Genomic DNA, 19,061 nt, shown 5'->3' with positions numbered 1-19,061 from the left:
TGGCTCCAAATGGCTAAGTGTTGGCTGCTGGATGGGTATATATAGGGGGGGTCTTTAGTCCCGGTTGGCCTGGCCAACCGCGACTAAAGGCCTTCGGGCACCTTTAGTCGCGGTTGGCCTGGCCAACCATGACTAAAGCCCCCCACGTGCACCGGCTGGCCACCGAGCGCCCTGGGCCCAGGCCTTTGGTCGCGGTTCGCCTCCCGAACCGCGACTAAAGGTCCCATTAGTCGCGGCTCCTACAGATTCGCGACTTATGGGGCTCACCGGAAGCCTGTTTTTCTACCAGTGTAATTTGCCATAACTTCCTATCAGAAACGGTGCTGATCCAGGATGAAGAGTTTATAGCAGCAGCGCATATTGCACACTTAGAGCATCTCCACCGGCGGTTCCGATAGTGGTCCCGATAGCAATTTGGGGCCGGGAGCAAAATAGGCTTGCACCGGCGTGCCCCCAAATGGTGCCGGTCAATTTTGGAGCCCAACAGAATCGCCGGCAACCCCGTGCCAGCCCCTTCGGCAAGGGCGCGAATCGGGCGCGCCGGCGCCTCGCGAAACGACTGTTGTCGCGGGTGGGGACGCGACGGTTCGCATCGAAAACGACGCGGGGAGGTTGGTCATCGGCGTTAATGGCCTCCCGCGCGGAAACCAAAACGGCGAGGGCGGGGACTGGCCACGCCGCGTCCACCTACCTTCCTTCAATGCGCGTCCGCCGCGTCCCTTAAAACCCCACCGACCGCTCCGTCGACGAGGACTACCGTCACATCGCGATCGATCCGCGGCAGGCCACGGTGTGGTCCGCCAGGGACCACGGCGCCAACTTCGTTGACCTCGCCGGACCATCGCAGCTGCCTGCGCCAAAGGAGGAGAAGGCTGACGACGCCGACAGCTGGTCCTTCGGGACGTCCAGGGGCGACGACCTCGAATTCAGCGTCTTTGACTCCCCGCGCCGCTAGATGTTTATTTTTAGTTTTTTAGTTTGAATTCACGTTAAATTTGTATAAATTTCATTCGAACTTCGTATGAATATCGTTTTCAACATTTGAATTTGATTTTTTAAATATATCGAGGCCGCCGGTGTGGGAGCAGCGTCCCCAAATTGAGGATGCAGTACCGACGGCCCCCAAACGGAGTGGCCGGCGCTCCTGCCGGCGCCTATTTGCGGGTTACCGGTGGAGATGCTCTTAGAGCATCACTTGTAGTACCCCTAAACCCTCAAACCCTCAAATCATTTTAAGGGTTGAGAATGAGCATTTTTTGGCACTTTTAGAGGTTGAAAAACTCGGGCAGCCTCAACCTCAACCCTTCAAACTGTCATATGATCGGCACTTTCTGCACATCATTTCAGTTTTTGATATGCTAGCATTTGAAGCCTTGTATAGTTCCAATAATGATTTTGTATCATGTAAATATCCTTGAAGTGAATTATGAAAATTGGCGGCTTCAGCAACATGGTAGAGCTCACCTGCGTCAAATTAAAACTCAAAATTTAAATTGAGACAAAATATGCAACTGGTAGTAACACAAGGAATTCCATTGTGGGTAAATACCGGAGGAAACATCATATCCATTCATTCGTAAAATACGAAACGCCATTGCACATGTTGCTACATCCAGCATAATTTCCTCATCTTGCTGTAACCATACTAGGGAAAGTAATATTGAAGCCTATAGGAGCAGCAATCTAAGAGGGAGGGGAGGAAGGAGGAGGAGGCGCTGGTCACCTGGTGAGTGCTCGGGGCCGGCGTATGCGTACGCGCCGCCCCGCCCGAGTATGCGGGCGGAGGAAGTGGAGGTGGACGGCGAGGTTGGGCCGGGGCGGTATGCGGCCCTCCGGCCGCGGCGGAGCCTGGCGTCGCGGAGGCGGGCGAGGGCGTCGGGCGGAGGAAGCAGAGGTGGACGGCGAGGGCGGGCCGGGCGGAATTGAGGCGGAGCGGGCGACGAGGGAGGCGACGGGGCCGGCGACGGAGGAGGCGGGCGGGAGGGCGGAGGCGGCCGGCTCCATGGCGCGGGGCGGCCGGCGGCGGCGGGGGCGACGGGGCTGAAACTTCCCTCCCGCGTTTTGCAACCGGCCGAAACGAGAGGAGTAGGGGTTGGGCCAGTTTTGCCTCTCCAACCCCTACTTCTACAGGTTGGAAGGGGGAGTAGGGGTCAACCTCTAAATATTTTTAGGGGTTTAGGGGTTCTAGTCTACGCCTTTTTCTCGCCAAAAACTGTAAAAAAGCGGTTATTTATACAGATTTGAGGATTTAGGGTACTAGTAGTGATGCTCTTACTCATGTGTAAAACCCAGGTGCACCCATTGACCTATCCATCGCGTGCCCTGTACTGTACTTGGCTGCGAGCGATCGTCTGGCGGGATCTCAGGGCATCTCCAGCGGCACGACGCAAACGGACGCTGAGCGACCGTTTGTATCCGTCGTGACCGGAAATGCGTCTGGGGCCTGTTTCAGCGGGGCGACGCAAAGTGACCGGGCTGTCCGCGGAGACGCAAACCTGGCCCAAATATGCGCCAGGTTTGCGTCTCGGCGGACGCTCGGCGGACGTGGAAAATGTCCGCTCGCTTCCCCACCGGGCCCGCCTGGCAATGGCACAACTGCTTCGTCTTCCGTGGTATTACTTCTGGGCGGCGCGCTGCAGCCTTTGCAGGGGCCGCGTTAATGGCGTGCCTCGGCTTCCGCGAGCGTGTGCAGCTAGTAGGCGTTGCACTGGCAGGCCATTGAAGGCGAGATGGCATTAAAGGGACGCTGCCGGCGCCCATTTCCCCGACCAAAACCATTGGCAAAATCCAACAGTAGCCACCACGCGGACGCCATGGGGAAGAAATGCTAGCCGTTCCGGAAGACGAAGAACGACCAGGAGGCTAGCGGCTCGCGTTCCGGCAAGAAAGCATGGGTCGGCCGGTACGTCCGCGTTGACCTCGCTCGGCAGCTATGGGAGGAAAACCGGCCGGTACCATGGCCGGACGCGAACTTGCCGGGAGGGGGCTGGTACCTGAACTCGCGGCGCGTGTCGGTCCCCCCGTGTCGCGCTCGGGCCGAGAGCGGTGCGACGAGGTGCGGCGCTGCCGCGCGGTGTTGCCGCCGGATCTGCGGGAGGATCCGGCGTACGCGCTAAACTCCTACAACTGGATTTCCTTCGGGGCGTGGGAGTTCGACGCGCGGCGCCGCGCTGCCTACCTCGCCGACGTAGACTACTTCGAGCGCGAGATCGCCGCCGAAGAAGAAGAGAACGACCACAAGGACGCAGACGAGGACGGCGACGAGGACGAGGACGGCGACGTGACCATGCCGTAGTACGACCACGACGACGGCGGACCGGCGTGGGATCCGGAGAACCAGCCGCCGGACATTTCAGAGGAGGAGGCCATTGCCATGGCACTCGCCAACAGCGAGCAGGACGAGCTCAACGAGCTCGCTTTGTGGGACGGGCTCGCAATCCAGCTCCGCGAGTCAGCGCTCGCGCAGGGGAGGCCGACGACTCCTTCGGCCACGCCGTCGCGTTCCAACGTCCGCGCTCCGCCTGCTGCTCCAGCGTGGGATCCCTGGTCACAGCCTCCTGCCCGTGTGGCGGTACCTCCTCCACCGCCGGCGTACACGCTTCCATGGCCGACGCCGCTGCTGATTGACCTCGTCAGCGACGACGACCAGTAGCCAGCGCCTATTTTAGCACCCCTTTCTGGTTTTTTTATGTCCTTTTTATTTATCATGTAAATTATGGCGTATGAATGAAAAAAAAATTATGCGTCGTGCCGTTGGAGCCACCCCCGACGCAAACGGACACCCGGACACTTTCTACCATTTGGCCCGATGCAAACGGACACGACGCGTCCGTTTGGATGTTCGAAATTCGTCGCGCCGCTGGATATGCCGTCAGCCGGTACAGCCATAACCCCGGCCAAGTACACGTACTGGACTGGGAGCATGTACCTCGATGGCTTCTGCACCCAGCACCCGTGCTTCGTTATCGTGTGTAGTGTAGGCCCGCCAGTCTCCCTATTGCCCAACATGCTAATGGCTGCACCGCCGGACCCTGTGCACACATCAATCTGCTGCTGCCTGTTACGGCATGCCCAATGCATAGCCCTAGGGGTGTTGCCTCGCAGCTTTATCTTGGTTCGGGTGGTCCAAATTAGGTTCGGATGAGGAGGCAGCCTCTTCATCAAGAGGCAACCTCTTCAGCCATAAAGTGGAAAATGTGAGAGAGAAAGAGAAAACCAAATCAGCTTTTGAGAGAAAGGCATATTAATGGGACCATAACATGGCATGCATATGTCAAAAGTTTTATCCAAGCCTAGTTGGACAGCTGCCTCCATTGCTCATGCCCTTATGCATCAATCATGTTAAAGCTGACATGCTCTGACTTTATTTTCATTGATTCAATGATTCGGCACGCCGGCCCAGCCATATGCCGGGAGGAAAAGTCTAGCTGCTTCGTAACAAGACGGTGAGTTCTCAAATCTGAATCGCACCTTGCCAACCTTTACACCACCTCTAACCATTTGAACAAACTTTATCTATGGCTATTTTTGTCACGTCATGTTTGGTGGCTTAACGGAAGCACATGACAGACCAGTAGAGGTAGCTAAAGTGAAATTACTTAATCTAGATGGCACTTCATCCCATTTTGGTTGGCTACTTTGCAAATATCTAGGACCCTTTCGGTAAAAAAAAATAAGTAGGTGACGTCATTTGTAATGGCTGGATCCAAATGATTTAGTTATTTTTGGATTATATTTTAAGGAAACTAGTCAAATAAAGTGGAGCGTTAAACCATCTATTATGGAATGCACTACAAGCCTGGAAAAAACGATAAACACCCACGGCTAAAAGCTATGTCGACGTCCATTTATCGGGTGTAGGCGTAGGTCGTTGGAAAAGCCAGCCCAACAATCGACCGTCGGCGTAGAAAAGCCATCGGCATAACTCGACCTACGCTGACGGCTGCAGCTGCGTAGATCTGGCTGTCGGCATAGCTGCCTCCGCGTGTCGATGGATTCCCACCGGCTAACAGGCTCGAGACGACTTCGACAGCAGCGGCAGTGCAGCTGCAGCCCACAACAGCAGTAGCTCCCTACACTAGCAGCTGTGCCGTTGAGTTCCGGTGCACCGACCACAAACAGAACTCGTCGGTGGCGCGAGCCTGTTAGGTTTTGACGTGAGCCTTTTTTGCCGTCGGTGTAGGTTCTAATGGACGTCAACCGACGTCAACTAACGACGGGTCAGCACCGACGATGGCGTAGAGCCGTTGCCGTTACACGTACACCGATGGACTATTACTACTCCGACTGGTGAAGGGAAGACGCTGACATCAGGGAAGCCGACGATGTTACTCCGACAGCTGCCGTTGGCCTAGATGCGCCCCGACAGCCTCCCGTTGCTACGCCGATGGGAGCCTCCGCGGGCGATGCAGCGCGAGAAGAGATGCGGCCGAAGGGGAAACTCCAATCTGTAACTAGTTGCGAATGCAACTTAATTTTTTTTATGACACTTCCAAGTTTCTAAAAAATGCAAACTAAAATTATGTACCTAAATTATGTTGTATCTTGTGCATCTATGAAGTTTCGTCCGAAAATATAACCATATGTGATCAACATAAAGAGAACAAATAATGTGTAAATAGTACAAGACACTATTCACACATGTCTTTTTTTTTGCGCATGTCACATATGATCATATTTTGAAACAAAAAACCAGGTTCACAACATATAGCATAACTAACGTTTACAATTTTAGTTTGCATTTTTCAAACATTTAAAAGTGACGAAAAAATGAAGACATCTAACTAGTTGCGGAATATTCGTGCTCCGGTGAAAGAGCCAAAGCCACCGCGCGGCGCGGTGGGCGCCGATCACACGGCATGCCGCAACAGTGCCAGCCTCTCTGCTGCTGTCTATTCGCCCTGCGCTGCGCCGCGCCGCCCGTGGATGGCACCGGCCGACGAGCCCCATGACAATTAAGCGACGTGGGCCCGCGTGCCATCTCTGCACGCTTCGTGCGTCACCTCTGTTCTGTACACTCGTAGCTACTGTATGAGGCTACGAGATCGTTGGGTAGAGTACGTATTGCGACCTGTCTGCGTCCGTTTGAGCATCACGTCGATCGGGTTGCAGGAAGACGTGATTGCATTATGACCACAATAATCAGTGGCGGAGCCAGGAAAAAATCGAAGCCTGGGCGAACCCTATGTTAAAAAACAGAGAGTCGCAACGGCATATCTAGATATGTATAATCGAAAAGGCGAGGATTGAAATGGCATATTTGAATATATATAAGTGCTACACTGAAAAATATAAGTGCTAAATTGAAACCCACACATTTATTTTGTCAGAAATTTATCTTTTTAGTATAGCTCAAAATATAACATAATTTCATCCGAAATTTACACCGTACCTTTAGAATGTTTATAGGTATGTGCACATTTATTTTTAGATTTTTCAAAATCCTAGAAAAATGTTCTTCAAAAATTAGGAAAACTGGTGCTCGTGTCATAAACACTTTTTATCTTTTTTTCCTCTAATTTATAGATTAAATTCAGCCCTAGCGGATCAGAACTGCGGCTGTAATGGCGAGTAAGCGAGCGGCGCCGCTTGTCGCCGTCGTAATCTGCAGGCTGCAGGCCTGCAGCAGAGTCTCTAAGAGCATGTCTAGTAGAGCCCTTAAACCCTCAAACCTCTATAGCAGTTTTACAGGTTGGAAATAGCCATTTTTGTGCACTTTTACAGGTTGAAAAACAGGGGTAAAGAGTAGAACCCCTAAACCCCTAAAGAATGCAGTTTGAGGGTTCTAGTCTTTGGCTCAACCCCAACCCCTAAAACTGTCATATGTCATATCACAGATTTCATCACATATCATCATTTCACATATCACAAATATCATCACATTTCACATAAAACAATAATCATTGTAGTTATTTATTACAACACCAAATAGTACATTCGCGCACATAAAACAATAATCATTCAAATTGTTACAACAATGTTGGACCATACAACAAAAATTGTTCGAATCAAATAGAACAAAGGTAAATCATGCGGCACGGCGCTGCCCATCCAAATGCCACTGGTGCTCGACTAGATCATCACGGAGACGACCATGAGTGGCTGCATCTTCAATCTCACGATGTGCTTGAAGAAAAGCTTCTACACGAGAAGGGTTTCTTTCCGGTTGCACACGTGTGCCAACATTGTCATAGAAACAAGGCAAGTTTAACCCCCTCTCATCTTCTAGGATCATGTTGTGTAGAATCACACAACACTTCATGATGTCCACCAAGGTTTTCTTGTCCCAAAACCGAGCCGGACCCCGAACTATGGCAAACCTTGCTTGCAAGACACCAAAAGCTCTCTCTATATCCTTGCGGGCTGCCTCTTGTGCCCTTGTGAAATGAGCCTCTTTTCTGGACAAGGGCACCCCATTTTTCTCCTTGATGGACTTCACAAGAGTTGCCCATTCGGGATAAATGCCATCGGTGAGATAGTATCCCATTGAGTAGTCATTGCCATTGACTGTGTAGTTGCAAGTTGGAGCATCTCCAGAAATTAATCTTTTAAACAAAGGAGATCTATTGAGCACATTTATATCATTGAGTGTTCCCGGCAACCCAAAGAATGCATGCCAAATCCATGTGTCCTCCGATGCCACGGCCTCAAGCACAATGGTAGCATCACGGCTTTTACCGCAATACATTCCATGCCATGCCTTTGGGCAATTTTTCCATGTCCAATGCATGCAATCAAGGCTACCTAGCATCCCCGGCCATCCCCTTTTTTCATTGGTTTCCATCAATCTTTTTGTATCTTCCTCGTTTGGTGCTCGAAGGTATGTCTCACCATACAACCGGATAACTAACTTAGCAAATCTTCGGACGGATTCCGTGGTTGTATCTTGCCCAATGCGAAGATACTCGTCCGTGTAGTCCGCAGGTACACCATAGGCCAGTACCCGCATTGCCGCCGATATCTTCTGGTATGCACTAAACCCCATGATACCGGCGGCGGATCTACGACGCTTGAAATATGTGGAGGCCGCCTCACAGTCGATGACAATCTTCACAAATAGACTACGGCGCATTCGGTACCTTCTGCGGAAGAGGCGAGGAGGGTATGTAGGTACCTCGGCGAAGTAGTCTTCCATCAAATGCTCGTGTCCGAGAGCGCGGTTCCGGTAGATGGTGGTTCGCCCCATCGTCGACCCTCTCCTCTGATCCATCAGCTTCGCGCGGTCTTCAAACGATTGCACCTCGACGAGGAGGCTCATCATCTCGACATCATCGTCTTGCAACAACTCATCAATGTCGGAATCGTCGGATGTCGACCAATCCGACGAATCCGACATCGAGTCCATGACAACGTTGTTGTTCATCTCCATCTGCAAAAAAATCAACCGTCAATTAGTGCTACAAAATGAAACAAAAAAAATGAAACAAAAGAAGAAAAAAAGAACATACCTTGACCGGGGCGATGCGGAGGAGGCCGGGGCGGAGGAGGCCGGGGCGGAGGCGGGGCGGGGCGGAGGAGGCCGGGGCGGAGGCGGGGCGGGAGGAGGCCGGGGCGGAGGCGGGGCGGAGGAGGCCGGGGCGGGAGGAGGGCGGGGCGGAGGCGGGGCGCGGCGGAGGCGGGGCCGAGCGGAGGAGGCCGGGGCGGGAGGAGGGCGGCGGAGGCGGAGGTGGGGCGGAGGCGGGCGGAGGAGGCGGGCGCGGCGGAGGAGGCGGGCGCGGCGGAGGCGGGCGGAGGCGGGACGCGCGGCGGAGGCGGGGCGGAGGAGGCGGGCGCGGCGGAGGCGGGGCGCGGCGGGGCTGGAGGGCGGCGGCGGCGGCGGGATCGGGGGAGGAAGAGGGAGGAAGAGGGAACGAGCTGAATGTTCCCTCCCGCGCGTGTCCGAGACGTTTACAGGTCGGGGACGGGTTGGATTGCCCAACCCTCGTTTCTACAGGCCAAGAAGGGATTCCCAGGTCCGACCTGGGAATTTTTTTACAGTTTTACAGTTTTAGGAGCTCTAGTCTTTACGATTTTTTCGTCAAAAACTATAAAAAAGCGGTTATTTTTACAGATTTAGGGGTTTAGGGGCTCTACTAGACATGCTCTAACGGCCGTACCACCCGTCGCCTGTGTACGACCCTGCCAAGGAGATAGTCCTGGACGGAACGATCGATCGAACTTTTGGCCTCCTGGAGATCGATCGATCAGTGCGGATGTGGCCACCAGGGTAGGCCTTTTAGCGACTTGGTCCAAGGGATAAAGGCAATCAGTTTGTTGGGCTGAAGTTTTTAGCCTGGGCAAACAACCCATTAATCATGAGTTTAGGCCTAACCACACGAGGTATGCACGCCTGCTGGACGAAGCCGAGCCCGGGCATACCGGGCTGAAGCTCCGCCCATGACAATAATGGACGTTGCCCCCACAGGCCTGCCGCGCATGCCATAGGAGTAACATAGCTAATAACATCACACATCTTAAGGTATTTTGGTGACATGGCATGCGAATAAATAAAGAAAGAGAGTGAGGTGGTAACTAGCTATGTTACAATAACATCACACACCCCAAGTCAAAATGAGTCTACAACATAATAAATGACACAATGCATGACACCACATATAAATTACTACCCACTATTTTTTTTTTGAAACGAGGCAAAAGTTTTGCCTTTCATTGATATAGGAGAAAAGAGTTGGTCCGTTTATGAGGAAAACAGGCCGAAAAACCGTTACAACACGACGCCACACGCCAGCCCCGAGGCTGCGCTCCACACGGGTCGATGACCAGCCAGGTCGACACCACACCTCAACGCAAAGTGCGGAGGCGAAAGACCGGAGCCACCGCTCCAACTACCACGCCGGCCCCGAGGCCGCGTCCCGCCTGGCCGAAGACGAACCCGCCTCCGCCGAAACCACCAAAACACTCCACAAGTCCCATCGTCCGGTGGACATCCAAAGCGAGGCCCCAAGAGGCAAAACGACGCAAGAGCGCCGTCCACGCCCGATCCCGCGAGGGATCTAGGGTTTCCCCCGGAGAGCCCGAGCGGAGAACAAGAAACACCCGCTTCGACGACGCCTTCAATAAGTATGCGGCGCCCACAGGCGTCACCGTCGTCGGTCCTGGTCGGCCGCCAAGACAGAGCTTTCGCCCAGGGGAAGAGTTCCAAGACCTCATGCCCGCCAACGAGGACCGACACAAACCACCACCTGCAGCCGCTGAGCAACCTCTTGGCCCACCTGCAGCCGCCGACGCGCAGAGGGCAGCACAGCCCGAAGCCAACGGAGTACCGCCAAAGATCACCGTGGGCGCCGCCGGAACGCCACATAGAGAGGACGCCGACCAATACCGACACGGGGCTCGAGGACGAACGCCGAAAACCGCAGACAAGAACTCCCCGCACCACCCGAAGCCACCACCGCACTGCCATCCCGGCGCCAGACCACTATGAAGGTAGTAATCTAGACTAGTAACATGGCATATGTTACTCGTCTAAGTTACTCCCCACTACGAGCAGCCTTACATGTTTCTGCTGGGAAGATTGACCTGTGCCGTGCGGAAGTGATTAATTGACCCTTGAGCTTGATTAAAATAATGTGAAGCATTCCCATCGTATACTTACTTCTTCCCCTACTCTCCAAATGTGTTTCGCCTTAATTGGATTTGGGTGAGATTGCTTAGGTTTCTTTGGGTTTCCGTTGTAGATTCAATTTCCTTGCACCAGAAATTGCTGAACAAATTATGAGTATTGAGATTAACCGTCATGGTGGAGATTTCGTGCGTTGGCCTCATACAAGACACGGTACCTACACCGTTCGGTCTGCTTACAACTTGGCTAGATTATAGAGTTTCTTCGTCGACCACTGCCGACGGATTAGAGGTTTGACCTCTACTTATTAGGTCCATGATAAGAAATACTGGAAGGCTATATGGAAAATCAAAACTCCAGAGGAGATGAAGATACACCTTTTGGTGATTTACTCATGATTGTCTGCGCGGTGTACAGATGCAGCATCTTCATTTCCCTACTAGTGATGCATGTCTTTTCCGTGGCACGGAAGAAGACATAGAACATTCTTTACTCCGATGCTAGTTCGCGAGAGATGTATGGCGGTAAATCAAAAAAATTATACAACCTTCAATTAATCAATTGCAACAGGGTAAGTTCTTGTCACCTGAGCAATGGCCGATGTTGAGGCAACAATTCTAAGTTCTTGCAGTGTGTTATTGGCATATTTGGGAGGCGCGGAATGATGCGAGGAATAATTGTGACCATCCAAACCCCGACCAAACAAATGTGAAATCCCTCGCCTATGTCAATATGATCATTCAACATTGTTATACCACGAAGTAGAGCAATAGGTGTGAGACCAGTCAGACTCCACGATGGTCTACGCCGCCCTCCGGCGTCGTCCTTGTCAATTCTGATGCTGTGTTATTTGTTGAGTGTCGTCGAATGGCCATGCGAGCAGTACTGCGAGACAGTACTCGAAAATGTGTGGCTGCTGCTAGTTTAACTCTGGAGGATTTTAGATCTGTGGAGATCGCTGAGGCGCTTGTGCTTCGGCGTGTTGCCTCTCCAATCCAGGATCGGTCACAGGTTGGCTCTTTGACCAAGGAAATCAAGACTATAGTTGCAGGCTTCTCTTATGTAATTTTAGACATGTTTCTCGTTACGTGAATGAGACGGCACACACAACGGTGAGTCCAGGAATTATTTGCAGAGGAGGCTGAAAGTTGACGACGACTAACTAAACGACTACTTCCGGTAGAAAATAAGTCAATATATAAGACACGAAATTAATTAAAACAAAATACCACAAATTTTCAGGTTAAAAGCATACAAATCACACACTAATACATTCAGTACTAGAGAAGCAACAACAAAAGGACAAAGTGAACTCTCTAATAAAACTAGTAAACAAACATGTACCTCTAAGAAATCACATCATATTTGTGCGGCAGATGTCCTCTATGATCCCTCAATTTCTGAAACTGTATAATGATCTGATCATCATGAATGCTTCTAAATATCTTTTTCTCACAGTAGCACACCATTAAATCATTTAGCCATTCATCGGACACCTTATTGCGCAAATCCGTTTTAATAATCTTCATTGCTGAAAATATGTGTTCCACTGATGCACTTGCCACAGGAAGAACGGGAGCCAACTCAATGAGACGATACACCAATGGGAAATATGTGTGTTTTGTTGTTTGAACCATCAACTGAGAAAGTGTGGACAGATTTTGACATCCATTAAATTATTCACTTCTCCTAATGTTCATAAGAAATCTTGGGAGGTCAATTCTTAGCAACAACTTGTCCGCTTCTGTGAAGTCCTCAGCACAAATTTTAGCAAGCCGAATAAGTTTCTCAACGTTAAACTTTGAGAAGTTGTTTGCTGGACTAAGACGGGACATACAATCAAGTAACTCGGTGGAAACTTCATTGAATCGATGATTCATCTCAGCGAGAGTTGCATCAATGGCAATATTGAATATGCTAACCTTGTAATAACGGAGTCGAGTCGTCGTGTTCTTGGTGGTGCGAACAGTTTGACTCAAAGCTCCAATATTGAAAGAGCAAGATCTATATCCCGTGTTTTGTGTGTTTGATGACAACACTTGAATGAATTTAACCGTGCGCAAAGATTGTCCTTGATAGATTTGCAAGTGCACGCTGACCTCACTGAACACGTCATGAACGGAAGACTGAAGCGTAGCTTATATGTTTTCTGGTTTTGTGTGTGTGTCGCGATGTGACATGGTTGGAGAGGAAAAGAGGAAAAAGTTGAGTAGCGTCCATTCACCCCCCACCCCTCTTGTCCGCGACGGTCCGTTCAAATATGATCATCCATATTTGGCACTTCAATCTCATGTGTCTCACAAAAGCTCTTGGCTTGGCTGAATAAAGAATCCAACCCATTGTCCCTCATCCCTTGCAAACTTTCTTTCACATCCAAGACCAATCGCATGACTTCAACAATATTTTGATTCTTCCTTTGCAAAGCTAGTGAGAGCTGATTTGTGGTGTTTAACATGTTTATTAAGAGCAACATGATGAACACAAATTCGAAGCATTGCATCTTAATAAGCAAACCAAAAGCCCCACCTTGACATGTGTGTTCCCGAGCATCAATCACTATAATTCCTAGAACACCAACCACAGCCTTCCACATTGTGAATATGCGAAGCAAGGTTCTCAAGTGTGAGCCCCACCGAGTATCTCCTGGTCTTGTTATGCTAGACTCTTGATGCAGCCCGGTTCCAACAGAAATCATCCCATTCTCCAATAACTCTAACAGTTCATCCTGGTGTTTTGCAAGTAATGCATCTTTTCTCTTGCAAGATGAACCAACTTGAGTCACTATCAAGGGAATAATGTTGACGAAATTAGCAATAGCAGGACTACATTGAGCAACAGTGACAACCACCAACTGCAACCGGTGAGCAAAGCTATGAATATAGAATGAATATGGAGCTTCATCTCTAACCAATTTTTTGCAAACCATTAAATTCTCCTCTCGTATTAGAAGCCCCATCATAGCCCTGTCCACGTAGCCTACAAATTGGCAAATCATGATAATCAACACATCAACGAAAGCTTCTTTAATTCCAGCAATTGTACAATCTGTGATGTGCTTAATCATAAGAAATCTCTCTTGTAGCAACCCATGATCATCTACAAATCTACATGCATCAAGAAATTAACCAGATTAGTAAACAATGTTAGTAAAGCACTATAATACAAGACAAAACATGGTATTTGCATTACCCCACAATCACTGCCATTTGCTCCTTTATTGAGCAATCTCTAGCCTTATCAATATGAATTGAGAACTTTTTTTAATCTCCAATAGCATCCTTAATAACCTTGTTCAGCTCCATTGCGCAACATGCAGCAAGATCCTTTTGGATGTCCGAACAAATCATTTGTGCATTTCCTTTCCCCTTATCAAATGCCTCCTTCACATCATCATTCTTGTTCTTGTAGCAGTCCAATAACTCAAAGAAATTTCCCTTGTTGATGGAAGCGGAGGATTCATCATGCCCACGAAAAGCCTCCCCTTGTGCTATGAGATACCTTGCACAATCTAATGATACAGTTAGACGGATTTTATATAATATCTCTGACACCTTGCTGTATACACACAATTTGGTAGCCACACTTGCTCGTTGATTGTTGAAATCATCAGAATCATCCCTAGCAATGTTGTGGTGACTAGATAGACCACCAACATGCTTTTTTAAAATTATCCAGACATGTTTTCCAACGAGTGTAACCATCTTTTGTGAAAACATCATTTCCCAATCTGCAAGCATGTGATGGTTTCTTGAAAAGATAGCAATAGAAGCAGAAAAGCAGCCTCATTTTCCACACTGTATTCCAACCAATCAAATTTATACAACCACTGTGCCTGAAATGATCTCCAGATAATACCGTCTTGTGTCTTCTTGAATTTATGCCCTACAGCCTTGTTTCACCCATTTAACAAATAAGCTCTTCTCACATCACTTCTAATTTTGGGGGCATGGTCATCTATTGGTATTCTAAGTCCCGGCCGGATTCTGAATAATTTGACTTGGATGAAATTCTTGAATAAGCTGACTTGGTTGGTTTATACTCTCATCAGTCTTATCAAATGTGGTGGCATTGCTCTCAACAATTTGGGAATCAGGTTCATGTTCATATTCAGGTTTAGCTTGAGGTTCAACATGCTCAGATTCAGGTTGAGTTTCAGCTTGAGATTCAACATGCTCAGGTTCAGATTGAGTGCTACCAACAGAACTAGATGTATAATATCTAAGGATGCTCACATGCTTTCTCTTCATTTTAACAAATCTGAAAATATATTACACATAGATAAATTAACTGGAGCTATCTAGTACATAGTTACAAATTTGCAACAGAGAGATAGCAAAATAATATGAGGATTAGAGGACAAATACCACCGAAGAACGACGATGACGATCCCGATGCTCACTGGCAGCCTGGCAGGCTGGCGCTCCTATCTCCGGTGCACAGAGACTTCCGGCAGGCCGACGCGCTGCTCAGCCCCCGCCAAAACTTCGCCGGACGCCGGCTGCCGCTCCCGCTACCTCTAGCAAACCGCTAGGGTTTGGCCTCGCGTTGCCTCTTCTGGCCTTCTGGGCGCGGGCGTGCGGAGCTCCACCGGACCCTTGCCCCTCCTATGTCGCTGCCTCACTGGTCGTGGCCGCCGCCTCGCCTCCGTCTCTGCCTCTCCTTTGCTGATACGATGCCAATGCGTGCTTGGATACGATGCCGATGCGTGCTTGATGGCCTCGATACGATGTTGTGTGCCTCTGGGCGAGTTGGGCTGAAGACTAGAATACTCAACTGCTAATGGGCTTGGAAGATTACTAGTAGTAAAAAAATTAAATTTTCGGAGGGCAGGCTTCAGCCTGTTTAATCCTGCTTGCTGGCCTCGCCAATGGGTGCAAGTCATGACTTACCACAAATCTTAAAGTATTTGATAGTTTGGAATATTTTTCTCAGTTATAAACCATGTTACTAGTAAAATTTCAGTTAAGAGGTGTGCTTCGGTGTCCCCCTTTTCTCCCACTACAGCTAAAATTGAAGGGATAAATTAGCCCACGAAACAGTATCAAAAGATACTGGCTATCCACATAAAACCAAAGTTTGCAAAGGAGGGGCACTGAAGCAAAAACCCTCAGTTCGTGTGTATCTGAAAAAAATCTCATTTGCAGCTCAGCTAGCACGAATCACAATACTGTATAATGATTTGAGAGTCGACGGCTAATTCTCAGTCAAAGCCTAATTGAAAGTGAACTTTTTTCAAAAATAAACGCACATGATAAATCAGCAGCCACGGAGACCAGATGGACTATCGCATCACCATCAACGCTACCCGCCGCACAGCAGCCACGGATACAATGCGAGCTCGTCAAGGGTCTACCTCGCCGGTAGGGCGACGCCTGTTCGTCGACATGGACGTGGCTCGCTCACATGCCATTGTTTCCCGGAACGGCACAAGTTCGCTGTCGCGCGCTGCTCCGCTCACCGCGACACGAACCAAATGGCTGCTACTGCTACACTAGTGGAGAAGAGGACTTTGCTCCCAAGCAAATGTCCCACTGCTGAACCAAACCGGGTCCAATGCCCCCATTGGACCCGGTTCGTTTCTGTCCAGGACGACCCCACCCGCTGGCGCCTGTAGCGGCCTTTGAACCCGGTTTGTCATACAAACCGGGACTAAAGGGTCCACCGCAGGGCGCGGCAGGCCGTGTCAGTCGTGGGAAACCCTTTAGTCCCGGTTTGTATTACAAACCGGGTCCAAAGGCCCCCCTCTGGCTATATAACCTTGCCCCTGCCCAAGTGTGAGCCACACTTAGCCATTTTTTCATTATCTTCACAAGAGGGGTGTATTGCTTTCCTCTCTTCTTCACATGCACAAGAGGTGTTCGATGAAATGCTTAAGAGGATTTGCCACTTGAGCTTACACAAATCAAGCCACACTTAACTTGCTTTTTTCTTCTTCATCGAGGTTAACAACTTTATCCTTTTCATCTGCAATTGATAAAATGCATGTGTATATATACATCGTAATGTTCTGTAATGGTTTTGATCAGCTTAATTATATCATGCAGATGAATCGGCAATGGATGTACGTTGACCGACGGTTTGACGAGTTCACTGCGGGCCTGGATAATTTTATGGCCGTGGCGGAGGCAAACAAACATGGTGGCTTCATGTATTGTCCATGTGTGGACTGCAAGAATACCGTAAATTACGCTCACTCGAGTCTCATTCACAGCCACCTTCTGCGATCCGGTTTCATGTCCAGTTACTATTGTTGGACCAAGCACGGAGAAAGAGGGGTTATGATGGAAGACAATGACGAAGAGGAAGAGGATGATGACGGTTATCCCAATTTCCCTGAATACGATGATACTGCAGAAGGCAATGAAGACAATGAAGTAGAAGATCAAGAGGCACCAGATGAGCCTGCTCATGATGATCTTGGCCGGGCCATTGCTGATGCAAGGAGAGAATGTGAAACTGAAAAGGAAAGGTTGGCTTTCGACAAGATGATAGAAGATCACAACAAATTGTTATACCCAACTTGCGAAGATGGCCATAAAAAGCTAGGCAAAGACACCGGAATTGTTGCAATGGAAGGCAGAGAACGGTGTCACCGACTCAGGATTTGGAAAGTTGCCGACAATAATTAAGAGGAAGCTTCCAAGGGGTAACGAATTGCCCGCCAAGACGCATTTACGAAGCGAAGAAGATTGTCTGCCCTCTAGGATTAGATGTGCAAAAGATACATGCATGCATTAATGACTGCATCCTCTACCGCGATGAGTACGCGAATTTGGATGCATGTCCGGTGTGCACTGCATTGCGGTATAAGATCAGACGAGATGACCCTGGTGATGTTGAGGGCGAGCGCCCCAGGAAGAGGGTTCCTGCCAAGGTTATGTGGTATGCTCCTATAATACCACGGCTGAAACGCTTGTTCAGAAATAAAGAGCATGCTAGGTTGTTGCGATGGCACAAAGAAGACCGTAAGAAAGACGTGATGTTGAGGCACTGCCGATGGCTCCCAATGGAGAAAAATCGATAGAGAGTTCCCAAACTTTGCACAGGATGCAAGGAACTTACGGTTTGGTCTAAGTACAGATGGCATGAATCCTTTTGGAGAGCAGAGCTGCAGCCATAGCACCTGGCCTATGACTCTTTGTATATATAACCTTCCTCCTTGGTTGTGCATGAAGCGGAAGTTCATTATGATGCCAGTGCTCATACAAGGCCCGAAGCAACCCGGGAACGACATTGATGTGTACCTGAAGCCATTAGTCGAAGAACTTCTACAGCTGTGGTCCCTAGCAGGGGTACGTGTGTGGGACGAGCACAAGCAGGAGGAATTTGACCTAAGAGCGATGCTTTTCGTAACCATCAATGACTGGCCTGCTCTTGGTAACATTTCAGGACAGTCAAACAAGGGATACAATGCATGCACACACTGTTTACATGAGCTCGAAGGTGATTATTTGGAAAAAGGTCAGAAGGTCGTGTACCTGGGGCATCGTCGATTTCTTAGGCTTACCCATCCCGTAAGAAAGAAAGGCAAGCATTACAACGGTGAGGCTGATCACCGGAGGAAGCCTCCCCATCGTGATGGTGTTGATATATTTGGTATGGTCAAGGATCTAGATGTAATATTTGGAAAGGGTCCTGGCGGCCGGTCTGTTCCGAATGACGATGCCGGACACGCGCCCATGTGGAAGAAGAAATCTATATTTTGGGATCTACCCTATTGGGAAGTCTTAGAGGTCCGCTCTTCAATCGATGTGATGCACGTGACGAAGAATCTTTGCGTGAACCTCGCTAGGCTTTCCGGGTGTGTACGGAAGACAAAAGATACACCGAAGCACGGGAGGACCAGCAACGTTGGAAAGACCCCAAAAAGCTGCATGAGAGAGTTACAGGACGTCATTTATCCAGCTACGCTCTTACAAAAGCAGAGAAGGAAATATTTTTTGAATGTCTTAGCAGTATCAAGGTCCCGTCTGGCTTCTCCTCCAATATAAAAGGGAATAATAAATATGGAGAAGAAAACATTCCAGAACCTGAAGTCTCATGACTGTCACGTGATAATGACACAGTTGCTTCCGATTGCATTGAGGGGGCTTCTACCGGAAAATGTTCGACTGCCCATTGTGAAGCTATGTGCATTCCTCAATGCAATTTCTCAGAAGGTAATAAATCCAGAAATTCTACCGAGGTTGCAGAATGATGTGGTCCAATGTCTCGTTAGTTTTGAGCTGGTGTTCCCACCATCCTTCTTCAATATTATGACACATCTCCTCGTTCACCTGGTCGATGAGATTTCCATTCTCGGTCCTGTGTTTCTACACAATATGTTCCCCTTCGAGAGGTTCATGGGAGTCTTGAAGAAATATGTTCATAACCGTGCTAGGCCGAAGGAAGCATCTCCAAGGGCTATGGAACAGAGGAGGTCATTGAATTCTCGTGTTGACTTTATTCCCGACCTTAAGCCGCTTGGTGTTCCAGAATCGCGGCAGGAAGGGAGACTAAG

At 49.4% G+C, this 19,061-nt stretch overlaps 1 long non-coding RNA gene across 1 annotated transcript; it reads right to left on the bottom strand.

The window, feature by feature from the left end:
* Positions 1–11,783: 11,783 nt before the first annotated feature.
* On the bottom strand, positions 11,784–15,256 carry LOC127298194 (uncharacterized). The gene is made up of 3 exons (XR_011746061.1): positions 14,926–15,256; positions 13,751–14,818; positions 11,784–13,665 (listed from the first exon to the last, which is right to left on the bottom strand). It is a non-coding gene; the product is annotated as an uncharacterized lncRNA (long non-coding RNA).
* Between the last annotated feature and the right edge of the window lie 3,805 nt (positions 15,257–19,061).

This window comes from Lolium perenne, chromosome 5 (genome assembly GCF_019359855.2).
Source record: "Lolium perenne isolate Kyuss_39 chromosome 5, Kyuss_2.0, whole genome shotgun sequence".
NCBI classification, from domain to species: Eukaryota; Viridiplantae; Streptophyta; class Magnoliopsida; order Poales; family Poaceae; genus Lolium; species Lolium perenne.
The sequence above is the reverse complement of the archived record's forward strand: the minus strand, read 5'-3'. Positions and strand labels throughout refer to the sequence as shown.